The following is a 17,587-nucleotide window of genomic DNA, read 5'->3' on the forward strand; positions in this document are numbered from 1 at the left end:
GTAACCTCATCAGTGACCTGCACAGCCGGCTGGAATGTATTCTTGTCAAGTTCATGGCCAATCTGAAATTAAAGGGAGTGATTGCTATGATGAAGGTAAATGCTGCCATTCAGAGGAACCTTACCGGGCTGGAGAAATGGGCTGACAAAAGCCTTACTGAAATTTGAAAAAGGCAAATGGAAGTCTTCTATCTGGGGTAGAACAACCCCATGTATCAGTAAAGCCCATGAGACTTTGAAGTTAGCTCTGCTTGCAGATGACCTCCAGCGATCCCTTTCAGCCTTATTTTTCCTATTATATAGGCAGCCTGGAAATTCATGCTCTTATAGGTCATTAAAAATTGGTATCTTGATTCTTCTCCTTGGATATCAAAGGAGGTATTTTGGCCTTCAACTTCATATGTCAAGCTGTTGTGATCTAGAACATTTTGTAGTAATCTTTCTAAGGATGTTGGTCTACTGTATATTTAATGAGGGGGCAGAAGCTCTACCCCTTCATCTCCAAAGTGACATATCATTGTGGTTGCATTGTGTTAGTCAGCCCCATACACAATGTAGGAAAATCTGGAACTAGCTGAATTGTTCTTAACATTTAAAAACAATAATGGCATCCAGAAGTGTTAGATGTTTCTTGTTTGTTGTTTTTAATGGAATTAACCTTACCATCTCGTATGTAATTCCAACAGGTACTTTAAAATTGCAGTGATAATCAAAGGAAAATTTGTGCATCTGTGTTTCTCTTACTATTTTACTTCCTTGGTCAAAGAATATCTTTCTGTATTGTTTGGTACTTCTGACTGTTCAAAAGTTTGTCTAACACTTTGTTATGGGACAATGTTTTGGGAACTTTTGAAAAGTTTTGATTTGCCTCTTGATTTGCAGTTCAGCATATTGGTTGCCTGCATCGGGTTGAATACGTTCGAGAGTATCAGCTAAGAGAGCTTAACTCTGTTCAAGAAAAAGACAATTTTAAAAAGAAAAAAAAAAGTTTCAGTAGCATTAAAAATTTCTATTGGTCTTTCCTATTAATCAACATATTTTAGTACTGTACATTTCTATCTTTAAGTGGTTTACTTTTTAATTTTAGTAGTATCTGAATCTAGTTTTTCCTCTGTATATTCAGGAACTGAAGGTAAAGGGGGTTAATCGTCAATGATGCTACATGTTGCAGTGTACAGATGTTGTTAGAGCATTAACGTATGAGGCAGACCTGGAAATTCAAAATAAGGTCACAAGCTTGACAATATTCCCATTGTGCATTTGCATAAATTTTACTGTTCTGAAACCACTTAGAATGTGCATTGGATGTGATTGAATTGAGCAACAGTAATAAGCAACACTGCTTTGTAATTGCTCTCTCAGTAACAGTTATGTCTTACAGAGAAGAAGCAGGGAATTAAAAATAACTAAATAATATATTAATCCTTGAATTATCTTGCAGAATGAAGCACTGAGCTTTTTAAAAGAAATGTTTCATTCTGAGTAGGGTATGGAATGTAAAGTGAGACATACGAAAAAAGAACGAGTAAGGAGATTAAGTGCAGAAACTAGATACATAGATAAAACTGACTGGAAGTTCATACAGTGGGCCTCAACTTGTATTTACTCTTCTTGAGTGGGGGTTAGTAAAGTATTTTGCATTGCTCAAATGTATTTTGGCAGGTTGACAGCAGAACTGACTGTCTGAAGCCAGTATGTTATGAAGGCTTACGTGGACTGTAGCTAGCTACTTTAGAATGAGCACAGAAGGAGTCTGCTTTGTGCAAAAAGGTGTTTGAGATCTCTATTTTATCTATGGGCTGCCCAATGAACAGTAGTAGGTGCTTCTGTAGGTTCCTGTAGTCAGAAGTTGAAGAGGGTTAGGTTTTGTTTCCCACTCCTCTCAGTCCTAATAATAATAGAAACTGAACCACAAAATCTTAATCACATTGTCCAGAGTAACATGTACAAAGAAGAAATATTATAATTACTTTGATATTCCCTATTCAGTCCTGGATGTTCTTGTAATTCATTAGAACTGTCCAGACAATGTAGTAGTATAGTTCCAATTTTTGCTATTTCATGATGTGAGCCTGGATCTCATGATCTCATTTCATGAGATCATGATCTTCCCTCTCCACTGCTGTTAAGGATTGCACTGAAAAAGTTTCCCAGTGTTCCCACATTTAATATTTCCAAGCCTTTTTCCACTAGAGAAATCACCACAAGGTGTGTTGGGTAAATATCCTTTGATGGCAATTATAGTCCGTCAAAGAATAGAGCTATACCGTGGAGAACAGAAGATATTTAGAAAGAAAGTTAGACCATGCATCAACTTTAAAAATAATTTTATCATTCGTTCTAGAACAACAAAACAAATGAGTTATGTATTATTTCAGCTAGCAAGTTAGAAATAGGAGACTGAAGATAGCCAACAGATTTAATCATCAATGAGACTGCTTGTTGATGACAGTATTTTTGGTAGAAACTGGATCAACCAATATTTTACAGAATTCTTTTTCATACTAAAAACGATTCTACTCTTCTGTTCCTTCCTCTTTTTCTCTTTTGCTAGCAGGTCTCCAGCTGGCCTGGGAGGCTTATCACCTCTATCTGGTTATTAACAGTCCATTTGCTTAAGTACCTATCCTAATTACTTTCTGTAGTTCCTCTGAGAGACACTTCATTTAAAGAACTCTAGGAAAAGTTCTGGTCTGACTGATGACCACACAGTCACATATCTGCCACCTGCTAGCATCTCTTAAGCCAAAATAAGTTTGTGGGGAGAGATCCTGTGCTGTTCTATGTTTTAAAGGTTTTGTTTCCCAGTTTTCTCTTCACATTCCCTAGTCCCCTTTCAAACTGCCTTCTTTCCAGCTTTAGCTCTTTACTGAGTATCAACAGTGTATTCCAGTACAAGCTGCTGTTCTAAACTTTGTAGGTAAGATACTGTGCAACACATACAAATTGGAGGTATTGCATGAACTGAATTTACAGGAATTTGGATCAGAACAGACAAAAGAATACAGTGAGTAAAGGTCCACAGTGCCTCCTGAGGTATCTTGAGGACAAAAGATCACAAAATGGCTGTAGTGTGTAACACAGATATGAAGAATGATGTAAGATGTTCTGATTGTTCTTGAGGTATTTTTGCTAGCTTGTAGAAGCTGTATTCCTTTGCAGGAAACACAAGCATCTGGCTTTGTCTTGGCATGGTCATAGATTCATTAAGGTTTGAACAGACTTCCAAGATCATCTAGTCCAACCATCACCCACCAATATCACCCACTAAACCACGTCCTTAAGCAGCACGTCCAACCTTTGCTTGAACACCCCCTGGGATGGTGACTCCACCCCATCCCTGGGCAACCCATTCCAATGCCTGACTACTCTTTCTGAGAAGAAATGTCTCCTCATTTCCAACCTAAACCTCCTCTGGCACAACTTGAGGCCATTTCCTATAGTCCTATCACTAGTTATCTGCTAGAAGAGGCTGACCCCCAGCTCCCCACACCATCCTTTTAGGGAGTTGTATAGAGCAATAAGGTCTCCCCTGAGCCTCCTCTTCTCCAGACTAAACATCCCCAGTTCCCTCAGCCGCCCCTCACAGGACTTGTGTTCCAGGCCCTTCACCAGCTTTGTAGCCCTTCTCTGGACATGCTTCAGAACCTTGAAGCCTTTCTTATGGTGAGGAGACCAAAATTGAACACAGTACTCAATGTGCAGCCTCACCAGAGTAGAGTACAGGGGGACAGTCACTTCCATGGTGGCTACACTATTCCTGATTCAAGCCAGGATGCCGTTGGCTTTCTTGGCCACCTGGGCACACTGACAACTCATGTTCAGGTGAGCGTCAACCAACACCCCAGATCCTTTTCCTCTGCACAGCTTTCCAGCCACTCTGTCCCAAGCCTGTAGCATTGTATCTCTCACAAGTCTCTTCCTGAGTGTGTGTAATACTAAGCCCATCAAAGTCAGTAGAAAGAGTCAGTGTACTTGGGTACAAATACTTTATTTCGGACTTCATTTCCTCTATTTTTTTTTCCTGTGTTCCTACGAACAAAACAAAACTTCTATATTATGTCAGGATTAATAGATTCACTCTAAGAATTCTGAATGCAATTCAACTGCTGTTTTCTATAGGAAAGCAGATGTTTATCCACCCGATGTGACAATAATGACTGTAGCTATTAAAAAAAAAAGCGCACACTCATTATGCTCAGGTTAGCTGATATGTAACATTGCAAACATTCTTGTTCAGTTGTTCTAATGCACCACAATGTAAGCACAATAGATTTCTGTCTTGTGGCCAGCAGAGCTATGCCTCCTTATTTGTATTGTAAATGTTTCAGTCAAATTAGTGTATTGAAAACAAGTTTTGGAACCATGGATAAGGCAATAATATGCATCAGAGTTGACAAGTGCCATAAAAATGGCCTTTGGTGGGTCATTATATAATTTGTACCTATTTTGTAAGTTTTTTCTTGATAGTTCCAGAAATAGGAGCTTACACTGAAGACTGACAGAAGTTGAACTGGAGAGGTGTGAACAAAATTACTATGGCAACACTAAATGTTGTGTATGTGAAGAGGCAGGTGAGACCCTTGTGGATCATCAAAAGCCAACCTGGCTATTATAATGAATGGTAATTGGTTAAATTATTAAGCATTCTATTGCTTATCCCACAGTAACTAAATGGCCTTGCAGTTACCATATAATTACTGAATGACTGATGGTCTGTTTTCTTCTTTGTAATTTTGTAGAGTCTAATTTGTCACGATAAGAAAAAAGAGTCTAAAGCTTTCTTACCAATCACAAGTCCTGTAAGGTGCTGAATGCCTTTGATTCATTGATAAATAATGAAGTTGGCACACTGAGTTTCTTTGGGGATTGGTCACCGATGTTGCAAGGTATTCATGTGGCAGCAGGAAACTGGTTAAGATACTAATCTGAGATTTAAGGTCTATTTACGCTGTTTGTTAAACCCAACAGAGCCTGGGTTTGCGCTCTATAACTTATGTATTCAGATTAGTAAAGCTCTGATTATAGCTTTTACCTGCGTAAGCCCCAGGGTGAGTGGTAACTTTGTCCACTTCATTCAGCTCAGTTCTACTCTTTGAACAGCTGCTGAGCTGCAGCCAAGAGTCACGTTTGAGAGATGCTCTTAATTGCTTCTGAGCCATTAGGTGCCACTTCTCCTCTGAAATCAAAGCCAAATGCACATATCTCCTTTTCTTCATTGCTGAAGTGGCAAATTCACATCACATCTGGGAAAGGGATGCTGTTAGCTATTGCCTCCCATAGGCATAAGGGAGGAGTGCAGTCCTGTGTTTTTGTTTAGTTTTGGCTATGAAGTTGCAGCTAACAGCTATGACTTCCCCTTTGAGAGCAGAGCTATAGATTACCTCCTCCCCTCCATTATAGTGAAGTAAACTGCAGTATGAGCTGAGAAATATTTTCTTAACTCTCAATGTTAGCAGAATTTGATTCCCAGTAATGGAAAAAAAGAGAACTTTGTGCTCTTAACTCCAAGTTCCCTTGTTAGCTACTGCCTTGCTCAAGCTACAGACAGTGAAGTCTGACTTTGAACACAATAGGACAATAGATTTGTTAGGTTACGTCTTCTGGATCAAACTAGATTTGACCTCTATTATAAACACAGGCATAAGAAATATGGATCCACTCTCAGGTTTGGCTACTGACTTAACAGATGCATTTGAATAAGTCTCCTTCTGTTTCCATACTCTATCTGTTAATCTTATATATAGCACTTTCTTTTGTCACCCTTTGTCTAGCTAGTCTGTTTAAAATTAGTGGTGTGAGTGGGAGGGTTGTGGGTTCTTGTCTATTTCTGAAAGACTTGGTCACTAGACCATCAATTTGGGTCCCCTGGGTAGTATCATAATATGTTGAATTTTGGTACAGAGCATACAGCTCATTCTGCTAGTCTGTTTTATACTGTATTTGATCCTCTTTACACTTGGCTGTAGTAACCACACACTGGGAGGGTGTTGGACACAGTTGTGTAATACAAGAACTGAGTCAGGTATGCCAATTCACTGAAACAGCTTTAGAACTAGTTATAAAAAGAGGTTATGAGTTTTCTTCTGGGTAGATTCATATCCTTCTTTTCAAAAGGACTTAAAAATTCCAGGCTATCTAATCAAATGTAGTGTCAAGCATATTTGAAGCAAGCTGATAACAGAGCAAAATAGTCTATCTTCATGAGAATTGGTCAGGGTAAACGTGCCCTTAAAATAGAAGTCAGTGTTCTACTTTCTAGTGGAACCACTGATCTTTTAGGACTTACCATCTCCTGAATATAAGTGTTGATCATTGCCCTCTGTCGTGCCTTCATAGTTGAGGGTGGGGTTTGGGGATTTGTATTTTAGAAGATCTGGCAGGTTACAGTGATAGTATTAGGAGGGGTTTTGAACCTCTCATAAAGAAGAGGGATGTGCCTAGTAATTATTTAAGGACTGCAACTGGCAGTAAGGACTCAGGTTAAGAAAGCTTGGGGCTGCAGAACACGGACTCATTATTCAGCAGTGCCTCAGTATGACTGTGTATAGATAGCAAGATTCAAATAACTTATTCTAACATTTTTTGCAGCCTTCATTGCTATTTTTTGCAGATGCTTAGGCTGAGTTTTGAGAATGGAACTTATGTTTGTTAGTGGAAGAACAGCAGAACTGAGTTATTGCGGTAATTTGAAGGGTTCTGTTAAATAAATTGATGTCTTGATGTCAGATATGCATATCTGACACATAATTGCAGTGCAGTGATTTCTTTCTTTCCCATTAGGAGGGTAGTGGAGAGGATTAGAGTTAGGGAGAGTTAAGGGCACAGGGGTATATATTTGAATTTTTGAAGGCAAACTGAAGAAGCTTCATCAACAGATACAACTTCTCACTTAATTTTTCAAATGCCAGAGCATGCAATTTTTTATTTATTTTTTAAGTGTGGTAGTTAGAGCTCAACAAGACTGCAGTCTCTGTGCTTGTACTGTTGACAACTTCAGCTGCATCCGGAGTCATAAAGTGTGAGTGGTAATCAATGGATATGAAAATCCATTTATTAAATTGCAGTCATTATGCAGTTCACAGCCTTTAGGGAAGGCTAGGGTTAGGGATAGAGGCTGTAAAGCCAAAGTAGTTATTGTAGTTGGAAGTTCTGATGAAGAAAACTGTGAGTAGTTGTCCACAGAAGTGAATGTCTTGTTCATTTTGGGGCTGTGGTGTACATCAACTCTTAACTTTAGCCTTAGTCTGCGATGTAAGCAAGTTTAGGATTACAAAGTGCAGATCATGACTGATTTCAGGCAAATGCACTCACACAAGCTCGGGGGGGCTAGCTGTTGTTCCGTCTTCTAGAACCTGAGTGTTTTCCAGTTGGACCTGTAGTTGAATTTTAGAAGACCCTGTATTACTTCTGTTTATTTTTCATGTATCTGCAGGTGCCTATTTTGTATTTAACTATCTCTTAGATGTCATAATCTTTCTCATTTTTTTTTATTGGCTAGGGTTTTAGAGAGAAAGCATTGTTTCTTCATTAGAAAAATATTTCCATTTTTTCCTAGCCCAGTATTTATAGACTTGAATATTTCATTTTTAATTTTGGGGAGCATTTGGTTGGACAGGCTGAAGCAGTGACATGAGATGTGTGTGATGCTGTGGTGCATATCCCTCTTCCTGCCAGAGTTTAACTTTGCAACTCCCATGTGAGTGTCCTAAGTATCTGCTTATAAAGGAGGAATATGTTCTGTTCCCATGAAATAATTAAATATTCACTGGACTGAAAAGGTAAACAAGAAGGAACTTTATGACCCAGTGGGTGGGATATTAGTGTGTAGACAGGTGAGTGAATCTCTAGCTGCTGCTTTGGTGAATATTTATTATAAAATACTTAGATATTTTGGAGAGCAGGAACTGCAACCCCATGATGCTTCTGCCTCTACATTACTGTCCTAACCAGTGGACTGTGGTGTGTTCTTTCTTTCACCTATTATTATTGCTATTATTATTTCACCTATTATTATAAACTGGAAATCAGAAATTTAAACATCATGTAAACTGTACCTTCATAGTCTGAGCAGTCTGCAGTGGCTATAAGGCTACATTCTCCGAGATAGAGATGTAATTGTATGACTTAGAAACCCTATGTTTCCTATGTTCTGAGGAAGTATTCACCGCACTGTTTTGTTCAGGTACAAAGAGTTAATACTCTATGTATACTTCACAAAACTACGGGCAGTCTCTGAGAATGCCAACATAGTAGAACCCACAAACCAAGTAGCTAGATGAATATCCACTTGGTGAATTCTTACAAGACCTAGACATTACAGCCACAGTGTAGGCAGAATAAACATTCTCAGTAGCAGGTTTTATTTAGAGCCACAATGGTGGCATCATAGGGACTTTTGACCCTGCAGGCACTTGGCAACAGTTGACAGGAATTAAGTGGCCTAGGATTTAGGCACTGGGGTGTCAACTCCAATAGCCAAATCTGGTTTTGGATCTAGCTTTTTTCTTTTCAATATTTATGCACTAGGTCTAGTTCTGAATTAGGCTGATGAATTTAGGTGACTTGTTAATCTGTCTTGAAAATGTTTTGGACTTTTTCTTAAAAAAATAAAAATAAAAAAGCTAGAACCACAAAGAATAAAAGAAGATGAAAAACAAGAACTGAAATTTAGCCTGACTTAAACTGAAAAATTGTCATCAAGTAGTGTTTTGTCATGGTAGGCTTTTTTAAAGAGCAAATGTAAATAGATGTAACTAAATAATTGTTATACGTTTCTGTTAAACCTGTTTCAGTCTTGCCTCAAAGGTACCTGACAAAAACTGTTACAACAGTTAGAGACAGCTGACGTGTTTAGGGGATGCCAGTGAAGAACCCCATTTTAAAGATTCAAAGTAACTATGAAAATGTATTGAAATTGTGATTACATGTTGAAAAAATGAGCCAAATCCACTGTGCACCAATTGCACCCTTCTTACAGCTCCTTGCAGTAACTCCACTGACGAGTGGAATTAGAAAGGAGTTACCATCCTGTTTCTACTCTCAAAGAAAAAGTTTGGAAAATGCTAAAATGCTAATTCAGTGGAAGCAGAAATATTTTGGAGATTTCTATGGGAATGAGAAAACAAATGCATAACTGTATTAAGCAAATACTTATTTTAAAAAGTTCTAATATCCTTCCTTCATAGAAGGATATGTTTATACAGGCTCAAGTTCACTAGAGATCTTAAGAGCATCCAACAGTGTTTTCAAGTCTGTTAATCAACAAAGCTGAACAACTTCAATACACAGCTGTAAGCTAATAATGTAGATTTCAAATGCAAACAGGTTAAAAAAGGCACAGCAAGAAGACACACCAAATCCATGCTCTTCATCTGTCCCTCAGTTTCTGGATGTTTGATGTATTGAATGAGAAATATGTTTTCTACTCCCCATACTGATTGCATGCAGATGTAATAAAGACATTTCTAGTGCTTCAGGCACATCTGTCATGATATCATTTGATATGCTATCAATGGAAGAAGAAAGTATCAAATGACTGAAGTAATTATGCTTCAATATTACAGGACAGAATATATATGCTCACGATGGGGCATGGTTTCAGGGAGCAGAGAAGCATCTGAATTAAATTCTTGATGTAGAAATGTTTTGAAGAGAGTGTGTTCTGAAATTGAAAAAGCATCTGCTGACCTATCTGAAGTCAGAGACTGCAATATGGCCTCTATTAGTAAACATAAGAGGTTATCATGTAGTTAAATGCTATAATAATAAATTAAAATATGTATAATAGAATCTTCTTGTCTTCAACATAAAAATACAGTGCTAATGATTAAATGATGCTGGAGTTTAGTATTAACAAAAATGTTTTTATATAATAATACAAATCAAGATTTCTCAAACAGTTTATTTTAAATACATTATTATTAGCTATCGCTATTGTTATATTTTGTAAATTACTCCAAAGATAATCCTGAAAAGTTAATGCTTTTCACCTTCAGAAGTTGAAAATACATTCCCCTCTAAGGATTTGTCAGCCTAAGAAATAAGTCATCAGTTGTATTATATTTTATAACTTGCAGGCAAAACCTCCAATGAAACTCTGCAAAATGTTTTTTGATTAGGGTTTGGGGGCTGGTTTTTTTTTTGAACATTTTTGTGGTAGGGAGATGGGGAAGGTCTTGTTCATAGATTTGTACTTTTTTTTTTAAAAAAAAAAGGTCAGTTTTTTACTGTGCATCAATGTTGTTCACTGTCAACGGTGAAAATCAAAAGATCTGATTTTCCAGAGCAATTCAGTTGACGTTTCCTTTTCACACTCTGGACTTCCAGAATGTTAAGAGTATTGATTAAACATCTGGTATTTCGGTAGGTTTCCCATATCTTTAAAAGAACAGCTCTCAAATGATCCGGAGACTGCAACAATGTGCTGTTGCTCATTTTAGAGTAATTGAACGTATTTTGTGCAGAGGGGGTGGGACATAAAACTTACAGGAAGTTTTTGTTGTTACTGTTTTTTCAATATCATGTTCTATAAATGTGTGTGTGTATGTATGTGTATATATATATATGAAATACTCCGAGGGTGTCTTTTTTTTTTTTAGGCATTTGCTGTGCCTAAAAGGCTTCTTGGTCTTCTGAGGAAATGACTACAATAATCAAAAATATGCCTGTAACTTTCTACCATTATCTAAGAAATCCCATAAAGCATTATGTTCATGGCTGTCTAATCATTCTTCTGTCTCCAAGAGCAGCCAACAGTAGAATCCTACAAAAAAATGGATCGGTGATCGAGGAACACCCTGAGCCAGAAGTACTGCTTGACCTACTAATACTCCATGAACTTGTTAAATTCATTTTTGAATGTTTGTTCTTTTGACCTCTACAACATCAGATGGCAATGAGTTTCACAGTATGATTATATTATATACTGCATGGAAAAGCACTCTGACTTAATTTAAATCTGCTATCCCCATTATTTCCTGGGGGTGTTCCTTCATTCCTATGTTTTGTAAAATAGAAAATAATTGCTTCCTCCTCATGCGCTCCACATAATTCATGTTTCCATAGACCTCTATCATCAGCTACCTCTTTTTCCAAACTAAGAAATCCTGCATATACTTTCCTGGTATGGAAACTTTTAATTTTTCTTGTTGACAACCTGTGATGTAAATATTTGTAAAAACTAAAAATACAAAATAGTAGGCAACAGGTGAAAGCAAAAATTGTCTGGAATTCTGCACCACGAGTGGACTGGGTTATGTTGCTAGTGCAGTGAAATTCTTTTTCTGGTTAAAATAATGGCATGTTTCAGTGGGGCCAGTTCTCACTCTGGAAGTATATAAAGCATTTCAGTTTTCATCTTTGCAAATCAGTTAGGTAAAACTTGGGGAATATTCAAACTGCTGATGTGCTACTGCAGCTTTCTTGTCGTCGCTCATTTATATGTTGTATCTCATGATTTGTACTGTAGGTACCTGTTTGAATTAGATGATGCAACCTAAGCAAGAACCACCAAAGAAGCACAAATGGAATTATCTGTTTGGTTTTATTGTGAAAGGAGGAATGTTTTCTTCAGAACTTAATCTAAAGCCTGAAGGTTTTTTTGTTTGTTTGTTTTTAATATATTCAAATAAATTATAAGCTTATTACCACAGTCTTACGTTCTCGAGAAGGAAAGGAAAAGGTTCGCCTCTGCACAAACCCCCCCTCCCCTTGTATGTTTATCAGTGCACTCATTTAGATTGCTTTCCTGACTGTTAAATCCATAAATAAAGTTACATATTTAAGTCACCACCACCATGCTCTTCAACTGCTTGTAAAGTCTGAGGGCTGAATGAATTTCAGAACTGATATATCTCATATTCATAAGTTCCAGGACTCAACTTTTAATTCAAGATTTCTCAAAATTTAATCATTCAACTGTCAGCATACAGGTCATGAAGTAGTAAAGACAGGGGAGATATGTGAGCTGTATTGCTTCAGGTACAAACTTTCTTTTCTTTTTGGCCAATGTAGCTGAATAGCCAGGAATGGAAGCAGTTTTCAAGGTGAGCCGTGAATGCATGGAGCTCACATTAGGACTTAGTTATTGAGTAGGTTTTTTGGTGTTTTCTTTTTTTTCTGTCGTGTTTGACACAATGAAATGTGATATAAAGAGAAAACAAAAGCTTGAAAAAAACTTGTAACAACAGGGTAATTGTTATATCACTAGTGATCCTAGTGCTGCTTATGGGGTGAGGAGAAGACCAGCTGTATTAATAAAATCTAGTTAAAAATATTTAATATGATAATTTTCCAAAATTATATTTTTGTTGAAATCAGTGTTGTCCGGGAATGTTTGTTTTGCCAATATTTGTAGTATGGAAAATAAAAAATAAAATGCATATGGAAAATATTTTTTTTGTCTTAGTGTTTTTGATAATGATAGTGCAGCGATAACTTTTATTGTCAGGAAAATGCATCTTTTTGATTTTGCACTTTGAATTTCCTCTCAATGTGCCTATCTTTTAAAATGCATATCTTTAACATGATATTATTATATCCATTACCATTGTAATTATTTAATAAACGAACTATAGTTGCAACTGGAGTGGCAACATTGTCACATGGATAAGGTGCCTTGCTGGGTTCATAAAGAATGGATGTTAAGAGACACATAAGTTTTCCAGAAAGACAGGTGTGTCTTTTTAAAGTATGTTTACTCCTTCTTTGTATAAAATTATACATGATTTTGAATTCTGCTCAAAGATTGAGAACCATGGGTTTTATCAGGATTACGAGTATTCCTTATGTTCTAATGTGGCTACACATTTCTGGAATGCTGCATTTAGCTCACTACAAAACCCAGTGATAACCCGTAGGTAAAAACAGCATGAAATCAAAACGTGATCCACTTTGAAGAAGATGCTGGTAAAATGTTGGTAATTTATGCATGGTGAGATGAGCATACATCTTAAAGAAAGATGAATTGTGTCTGACAGAATTTAGCAGTGGTAGCACTGCAAAGATTGCTCAGCTTGAGTAATCATTTCAGGCTTTTTTCAAGGTTGGTTCTAAAGCTCATTATCTTTTTTTCATTGTTCCCAAGGAGTTTTGGATCAAGCTCTTATTGAAAAGTGGCTGAAAACAAGAGTTCTGGGATAGCAGAGAACTTCAGCAGAGCTTTGATTTTTTGCCTGTTTAATTCCAACTCAGTTGTGTCTTCTGGATCCTGAATTCTGAGAAGGTAAGAGAAAATTACTGTGGCTCAGCCTAATATAGAAAGTGGTTAAGGCAGTTAGAGAAATGTGGATTATTACTGCTACCAGTGGACTGTTCTCTTGTTCTTTCAATTTCACTCCAAGAACTAAATGGATCATTCAAAATCTGGCTAGCTACCAAAGACACAATCAAACATCTGTGCACCAGATGCATAGAGCATTATGTCCAGCTGTGTTACTGCAGCTACATCTGCAGAACACTGCATATGTCAATTGCCCTGGCCAGCAGGCTTTGGGAATACTATCTACAGGAATTAAAGCTTGCAGCAGAAGTAAGACAAGAGGGTGTTTTACTTTAAGTTTTTAATGTCTTTTTCTCTCTCTCTACATTTCTTAACTGATTTGCTTGCAAGTTTGAATTAATGGAGGGAAATAGTATATGATTTTTGCCAGTGGCGACCTCGCTTCAAGTTGTAATAAGGTTTTATAAATAAATAAATGAATGCATCTCACCCTGTACTTCAAAGTTGTACTTTTATCTTAGAAAATAGTATGATGGAAGTATTCAGGAAAGTATTCTTTTCTTCCTTTGGAGCTAGTGGAAACCAGTATGTTAGCTGAGGAGCTCTGAGAGGGCATTTATTCCAGAGGTCACTAAAGCAAACACAGAAGAATTTGAGAATTCTTTTGATTTGCTGACGCAATGAGTATTTATCAGTGGGGTATGCCATAGACTTTTCCACCAAATATTCAGAAGCATATTCAGACTGCCTTCCTACTTAAAGTAACAATGCTGTTTCATTTATTACATATTTCCCTCATTTCCTTTTATATTCTCCTGAGGAATCTGTTGCAATTGTCATAAAAGTGTGTGTGGGGAAATACATATATATATGTAGATCTTCTGTTTTCCCTTCCTATCAGTATAACTGTGCCTTGATAAGGAGAGGAATGGCAAGTTAACAAAATGAAATAATAACATTTTCTGTTCAAAAAGGAACAGACGCAGCACTTGATGGAGATAGATTAATAACAGTGGCTACTCTTTTGAGCTGGCAATATTCCTAGCAGTTTTTAGGAAGGTCTTTTTCAATTGTATTTATAATTCTTAGAAAAAAAAATTGAAGTGCTAATTTCACACTACTGAATACATAAAACCCCTTTTTCCTGCTGGTAAGCTTGCATGTCTAAACTTAGTTGGTATATTTTTAATTTAAAATGTCTCTTGTATTTCTAAGTGTAGATCTACTACTGGAACAGTTCTCAATTCAGATTTTTTTTGTTTACAAGGAAAAAACCAACAGTACTTTAACATTAAAAACTTATTGATCTGCCTTTTCAATTTTAAGTTGCTGAATCATTGTATTACAGAAGTTCTTTATCTTCAATGAATACTTGTGTTCAATATACTGGGTTCAAACTTGAGTCTGTATTGAACACAATAATGCATTTTCAGAATTTGACCACATGCAAATATGTTGCAAATTTAAAAGAATTATTATTTGTGGATCATTTTATACAGAGAAAATGCATTGAAACAGGCTTAATCAAAACCTTCTAAAGTACATGACACAATGTTATGAAAAAAAACACAGATTTGCAAAGAAAAATTAACATAAAATCAAGATGTTTCACTTGTCTACTGGTACCAAACCATTTGTACAGCTGCAAATACTAATTGCTGATTAGATCTTACATAAAATCCCCTTAAGCTTTAATTTAGTACTTTTGCTGTTTATTTTTCAACCATCTTCCTCTCTGTTTTCTACTCTTCCAGTAGTAATTTTAGTAGGATGTGAGACACGTCTTGCCCTGCATATTTGCCTTTTCTGACACTGTCAAGAGCAGAAGAACCTCATGGTAGCAGGAGACATAAACAAGATAAAACTAATTTATTTTATTTGACTCAAATCGTAGGCAATGTTATCTAGGCTCTGAACCTAGTTTGTTTCCAGATAATAATGGGAAACAAGATGAAACATTTTTGTTTCCATTCCAGGCCTCTTAGTAGCAGATATTTCTCATTAGAAGAAACGTTGTCAAGCCTGGTGATTTATTCGTTGTTTTTGTTTGTTTTGTTTGTTTCCCTTCTCTAACTTAATGGACATTTTCTCTCCTAAAATGAATGTCCCACTCTTCTAGTTAGTTGCAGCTTTTGTGATGCTTTGTATACTAAGCTTTCTGGAACTAGAATATAGGATACAAATTGTGGTTCACATGGGTTTGCTGATGAGGTTAAAATTCCTTATACATTAATAATATGGTAGAATCAACACCATTAATATGATCTATAATAAAAATAAATAGTTTGATTATTCTTGGTTAAATTGTATAAACTTGTTAAGGTTAGGGAGAAGAGAAGCTGATAGTGTTAGTCATAGTATTATTGCATTTTTATTTTTTACAGTAGTAAAAAATTAATTTTTGTATTTCACTTTTAAATGATACTCAAAAAATTCTCCACTGATTAAAACCTACTCCATGTCATATGCAAAACACATCTAAGATAAAATTACTACAGTAAAAATGTGGGAGAACAGAATTTTGTTCCAGGAACAGTGTTTTCACTAAGGTTCCAAGCTACCTGTACGCTTCTAGAATATTTCTGTATTGCTTTAAAGTTTTATCGCTGTATTTTTGAAGTAACCATATCAGTCACACTTGCCTTTTGTTTAGAGTGTTTTGTCTCCTCCCTTCGTTCTGCAAAGAAAAGAGAGTGGCACTGTGCGAAAGTTTCCCTTTATTGTTGATGAATATTGTTCTTTTGATATGATAGATGTCTAGGACCTGTGCACTTCTGAGCTGAAACTCAAAACATATTTGTAAAACTCTGTTATTAATGTTCAGCACTGTCAGATATGCAAGAGTGCTCAAGAGTTACTATGGAAATAATAGATGGACAGATTAGGATAAACAGAAGAAATAAGGATGAGATAGAAGGTTACAAAAAAAAAATATTACAAATTCTTGATGTTCTGAAAATAAAAATAGTATCTTTCAAAAAATGTTTTAAAACACCTGGAAAGAACAGGGAAGAAAAAAAGTACTTCTGACAGCTGCAGTGAATATTCAAGATAGGAGCATAAACAATGCTAGGTACAGCTGGAAGAGAGATGGTAAGACAAAATAGTATAGAAAGCTCTTACCATGGATTGTAAAGTTGACAAAAGAAAGCCTGAAACAGTTAACTGATCAGAGGAGGTTGTAATTACAGTATTATTGTTCTCTATTTTGTATTAAGAACTATTCTCAGTGCTTTGGAAAAAAAAAATCTTGCTTATTCAGAACTTTAGCAGATCTAATATTTGTGTGATAGTATATAACAGATGTTAGAATTTTTTCTGTGTGACTCCATAATTGTGATCACAAATAAAAAGCATCTTGGAAGCAAAACTGAACTTCTATAAATAATTTTGATTAATTTGTGTTAAAATAGTCAGGAGTAATAAATCTTAGCCTGTGATTTGCTTTGCTAGTACAGCCTTGCCTGGAATTTCAGGTTGGTAATTTTTGTTACTATCATAATCTTATAAAATCAGTCACACAGAAACATAAATAGGTAAAGGTGTCTTCAAATGGTGTCTTCAAATAACCTTTTTATCACTTTGTGCTGTAGAAGTGTAGGGTTTTATTCCCAACCTTTTGAAACCTAGGAGTGATCTACTACTTAGTACAAGTACTTTAGAGCTGCTAAAAGTCTTTGTTGATACATGAAGTGCTAACCAGTTTCCTACAAGAAATTGTTATGAGCTCGATTAACCTTACAGAATGATCATGAACAGTCTCCAGACTATTTGCTTGCATTTTTATGCAGCAGCTTTGTCAGGCTACCTAGAACAGCTGTAGCTGACTTGTTTCCCTCTTTACCTACTTTTCTTTTGGAACACAAACGTTACCAACTTCTAAGCTACCGAGGTTTAGTCTTTCCTTGAAGGATTCTGAAACAATGATTTTTCTCAGGTCAGTAACATCTCACAACCCTATTAATGGCCACAGTGGTAAAACTTTCTAACCCAAATTACTTGTAGATGGAATATAAATCTTTTTCAGAATTTTATAACAGTTTTAAATTATCCATTGTATGGATACTGCCATTTGCGTAGTGAAGTCCAGGTCACACTTCCCTTGTAGAGAGAGAGAAATAGGGAATGGCAAAGAATCTTGCTTGGAATGTTTCCGCTAAGGTATTATAACAGCTTTTTTGTGAACTTGCATGATGAGGAATTTTCCACCCAAGAATCTTACTTATCTGTTTCTTATAAATAGTAGTCAGTTGTTGTTTAGGAAGTGAGCTTATCTTGTGGTACTGTAAATTCTCTATTTTCTGTATCCGTGAATATCCGTGAATATTGCCATGTTTTCTTTTCATAATCATCTTGTTAAGACTGA

General features: G+C 36.2%; 1 protein-coding gene across 1 annotated transcript in view; it reads left to right on the top strand.

The window, feature by feature from the left end:
- INSC (INSC spindle orientation adaptor protein) overlaps positions 1-17,587 on the top strand; it is a 510,527-nt gene that overhangs the window by 323,130 nt on the left and 169,810 nt on the right. Inside the window, exon 29 of the mRNA XM_083840240.1 lies at positions 13,087-13,224. The gene's annotated coding sequence lies outside the window, so the exon portion shown is untranslated. The remainder of the gene's footprint in view (positions 1-13,086; positions 13,225-17,587) is intronic.

This window comes from Anser anser (genome assembly GCF_964211835.1).
Source record: "Anser anser genome assembly, chromosome: 5".
Lineage (NCBI taxonomy): Eukaryota > Metazoa > Chordata > Aves > Anseriformes > Anatidae > Anser > Anser anser.